We start from the raw sequence: 5,435 nt of genomic DNA on the forward strand, positions 1-5,435 counted from the left end.
GCATAGGTAACGCGACAATCGACCAATCAACAGGTGAAAGTCTATTTATGATGTAATGTGTGTTTGTCTCCAGCAGAGAGCGATATGGGACTACATTTCATTTGAAGGCAAGCATTGCACACGCAGTGTGAGACTGATAACTGTGAATTTAGATTAGGATGCCAAAATAATGCGGTGAGGTGAGAGCAAATGTTTAATTATTTCTTCATGTTAATCTCTGGAGGCAGCTCCTTTAAATAATACTTCATCATAAAGGTGGCAGACAAAACTATGCCCACATGTAGTAAGCTGTGTTTATGAAATGGCACCCCAGAAACCTCATGTACGGAGATAAATTAGCCTAAATAATAATATATTTGATAATGCTTAAATTGAAAGCCACAGGACTGAATTAATTGAAAGGCTAGCCTGCCAAATTCATTTTTCTCAATATTTTAAGTCAGAAAGTTTGAATGAGCTATATATCCTTGGAAGAAGTCACATTAAAAGCTGCACAAAATTAACATAATTCATTAAATGAACAAACACGTGTCCGTGAAAAGTTTCCTCGTCTCTCGCAGTTAGAGTGCGCTCAGACCGGTATATCTGGCCCGCGGCTGTACGCAGTTATGGGAGAGTCAGGAACCTGCCGCCTGTCCAGGATGCAGTCAGGTGTTTGTCCTTAAAAAAATACAAACCTTCACGTTACTGCACTGACACTAACGGATGAGTTTAACATTTAGGCTTCCAGCTAACAGGGAACGTTTTGGTTATGAACACACGTTCTTCCAGTTACACGAATAGGACGTTCGTCCGGTCTTTTACAAAATGTTAGCACAAAAATGTTATTTATAGGCTACATCGTTCATGACATTTTTTTTCTGAAAACGTCTTATGTGTGTGTGTGTGTTTTTACATTATTACTTGCTTGTTGAGAAATCATTCAAAAGTAATGTTGCCTTAATATTTGCAAAACGATCAAATAGAACGTTTCCTTAATGGTTTCTCTTAACGTTCACATAACCAAGAAGATATGTTTTTAATCCATTAAAAAAATTGGAGAACATTCAAACATAACTTAATTAGTTCTTAAAAACACACACACACACACACACACACACACACACACACACACAGCTGGTTATGGTAAAACACACACACACCAGAACAAATGTTATGAAACAGGACTGTATGACAAATTGCTCTTTGTGAGCATCGTACATTGTAAGTAAATAAATATTTGAATTATTAAACAGAATGGCACACACACACACACACACACACACACACTAGCTGGGCTTTCCTCATCTTTTTCTGTTTTCTATTGTAATAATAATTGTGTGAGCTTTCTGCTGTTTCAACCCTTAAAGCTCCTTGATAGAGAATAATCATATCTGTTTAATTGTTTAACAAAAGATAATGTTGTATTTTGTCTAAATGATTTTTTTCTTATAAAAGATAAAAATGCGTCATGTAGTGGATCATAATAATGACTACCCATCAACTTCAAGAACATATTGCTACATTTTTATGACCCCACATCCTCCTTCAATTGGATATGGTCATGTACTGTTCATATATTCTTGTGCAATTTTTCCAGGAACTGAAAATAACAAGATAATTTTTTCATTGACAGATATTGTAATATAATATTATATTATAAGCAATGCATTAAGCATATATATATATATATATTTTTTTTAAACAATCACTTTCTGTCAAGGCTCCTTATAATATACAGGGATGTAATAGGTTGTTCTCTTTGCAGTTATTACTGCTATAAGTTATGTCTATTTGTATCAGAGCGAATGGGGTGTGTACATTACAACAGGTTACTTCATTAGCATGCAAGCAGACACTTCACAGAGGTGGATTTAACTGAAGATTAAGAACATAGTCACAAAAGCTATGCTTGTTTTTCCTGCATTTTAAACACAAACGGAACATTTCATTGATTGTTCTCATGAAAATATGAGCAGTTGTAAGTGATATTTAAATTCCCTTTGACCATGTCATGACTGTTTATCGCACGCGCCGCTCTTTTAATACAGTGTACGTCATAATGCCAGTGTTCTCCTCTATTCTCAGGTTTCGCTCACCTGTACACATCATAAACCCAGGTTAGTCATTCCCACCTGCCCATTTGCTTTTACCTGTTCTAAAATGAAACCTGTGTTGTAAACCTGCCTCTCATAATCCCACAAAACTTATGCAATTTCCTGCCAGATGAAAGGAGACTTTAAAAACACACTTTATTGGCAAATAAGCCCCCCTCCACCCTGCCATTGGAAATCTCCTTCAAACAGCTCATGTGGAGAGAGAATGAAAACAGGCCAGTATTTGCTCTCTGGTGCTGTATTTCTGATAAATGTCTCCAGTATGTTCTCATTCATCCACAATAGAGACTTGAATATGTGTGGTCGGGTGAAATAAACGTGAAAATCACACGTACGTACACACACACACACACACACACACACACACACACACACACACACTGGTGTAAATGTTGATTGAGAGTGATTGTAGGCATGTATTGTCATATGTGTGAGCTTCGGGAAACTCTTCACCTTTGCCTGTTTGTCTTTGGATGTTTTTTTTTTCTGCCAGGATCAAGGAAAAGAGAGAAACCTACATCTATGACCACCCAAACACGGAAGTAACCAGGACACACCCGGAGTCATAAACTGTGGCAAAGGGCCAAACCTTTGGATCATATGCAGATAGAGATTCCTGGTTAATAAACAATTGTACAAAAGGAACGAGTGGATAAACATAATAGTGGAAGAAAGAATGACTGGGATATGTGTAATAAAGTTTACTCCCCCATCTGACATGGTTTACTATAGTAAAACAATATAGTATAATTCATATATTATTTAATATATTATATATTAATATAATATAATTTAACTGTTCATGTTATGAGTCAGCATTGAATCACATATTTCATTCATCTTTTGAAACGTGTGGTGAAAGTAACCAGCCCACGTTTTTGTTCTGAAATATTCCCGTGGCTGTGAAATAACCTGCACGTCAGGTTGGTGCATTGGCCACCTGCATCATTTCTGACCAGGATGCGGTTTGCAATCCTGAGGCTCTGAGCCGACCATTGTCAAAGTCACATAGCGCGGTAAGGTTCCAGACCCAACCTGTACACACCCACCTCTGGCAGACCTCGCCCTTACCAGTACAGATTCATCCCGGCTTGTCTTTACAGTCCGGTTCTCACGGGTGAAACGTCGGCATCGCTTGAATCAGATCTCGATTGAGAGAATTATCTCAACTGAATGATCTGATGTTTACAGTCTTTGATAAAGTGTTACCCCTTGAGGTTTCTCTCAGTGTTTAGTGTACTGAATTGAATTATAATGAAATGAATTGAATAAAACTGAATGGAAATGAAGCTCACAAATTGAAAACCTGAAGACAGCTATGATAACCCATTTCTCTCGATGCACTATATCAGGGATTCACAAACTTTTTTATCAGCCAAACCCCTTTGACCTAACATCTCCGGAGATATTAAGTTAATATTTTAATTTTACGACACATTCATATGTTCATTGATCTCTGATGTTGATTAATGGTCACATGACTTGCAGGTAAACAAAATATTTCAATGTTTTTGGTTATTGTTGACTTTATTTTCTTTATATAAAATTATGTAAATGTTATATTTTCATGATTTAATTAATCATAGCTTTTTTATCTGCTCACAAATAATTTTTAATTGAATATTGACAAATTTAAAGTTGAGTCTCATAACTTAAAAAACTTAATTCGACTGATAACATTTGCGGATAAACCTATATTATTATTATTATTATGAAGCTTAATTATAATGACTTGAATTAAGCTAAATTAAAATAAGACTTACTACTTTAAAACCTTATGCCAGCTGTGATAACCTAGTAAAAATTTTCGATAAGTCCCACATTAACTAACATTAACTAACGAGCAATTTTTTTTGTTCGCAGTATTTTTAAATCTCTGCTAACTTTAGATAGTACAAATACAACTGTTCATTGTTAGTTCCTGTCAACTCGGGTCCATTAAATAATATTAAAAGATACAACTTTTGATTTTAAAAATGTATTAGTAAATGTTGAAATTAACATTAAAGTTAATAAAGGCTTTATAAATATTTTCCTTATTAAGTCATGTTAACCAATGTAGTTAACTAATGTAAACAAATGAAACCTTATTGTAAAGTGATACAGATAACCTGTTACAACTTTATATTTCTTGCAATGCACTATAAAACTAAACCTAAATTGAATTGAATTGAAATTGGTTTACAACTTTAAATTCTCAGAGAGACTTTGACAATTGATTACCATTTTGCTTCTCTTAACCTAAATTATATATTTAACTGAATTGATCTGAATCTAATTCAATTGAACTGAAATCAGTTGAATTGACTCACAGCCTTATTGAGAATTGCCATTCGCTTTATAGTTCAGTTCAGTTCTGTATACAATGACTGTATTTTCTAACCGAATTTTGGCAGGATCATACAGTGTGGGCCTGCTGATCCCAGTATGAGTGGGTGAAAGAAACAGAGAGCAAGAAAGCAAGAGCGGGAATGAGGATCTAAACAGTTTGTTCACCCGGGTGAAGGCTAGAAGATCAAGGTGGGTCACAGTGTGGAGGAGGGGATCAGGGGTGTGGGGGATTGGTTAATGGGGGTTTGAAGGTGCAGAGTGGCATAAGTAACTCATTACCCCGCCTGGTCGAACAAGGACGGTGTGCGGGAAGAGGTGGACCGGCAGGAACCTGCTTATTGATCCAATCGTCAGTGTGTGGCCCACTCACACTCCATGACACAGTGTGATAAGCCACGATTGAGCAACAGAGCCATGCAGACTTCAAAGACCTGAAGAGTGCCATTGAAATTAAGGTGGAATCAATGTTAAATGCACACAATACACACATTTAAAGTCAGATTTCAAAGGTCAGAGGGACCTGCCACAGCCATCACATGCATTAACAAACTGATCAAAAGCTCCAGTTGTGCTAAATACATGATATAGCAACAACTTTGTGTGATTAAATGCAAGCTATGAAATCAGGCTTAGCTGGACAAAGAAGCTCATTTTCAAAAATGGTAAATTTATTTATTTATCTGTTTATTTGGTTTGTTGTTTTATCTTATTTGAAAGACCATGAGCCTGACACCCTGCGTTTCTTTGAACTGTCATCAAAAAATAGAAAAAACAAAAAATGAAATGGAATTTCCAAAACATGAAGACGTGATTGAAGTTTTAGAAAAAATTACAAAAAAACAAAACAAAAACAAAAACAAGATTGTGATGTGAAGGATGTATGTTCACTGTTGGACAATGTTATATAGACTAATAAAAAAAAATGTAAATAAAAAAAATTATATATATATATGTGTGTGTGTGTGTGTGTGTGTGTGTGACCCTGGACCACAAAACCAGTCATAAGGG

Source organism: Sinocyclocheilus anshuiensis, unplaced genomic scaffold (genome assembly GCF_001515605.1).
Source record: "Sinocyclocheilus anshuiensis isolate Anshui unplaced genomic scaffold, SAMN03320099.WGS_v1.1 scaffold140, whole genome shotgun sequence".
Lineage (NCBI taxonomy): Eukaryota > Metazoa > Chordata > Actinopteri > Cypriniformes > Cyprinidae > Sinocyclocheilus > Sinocyclocheilus anshuiensis.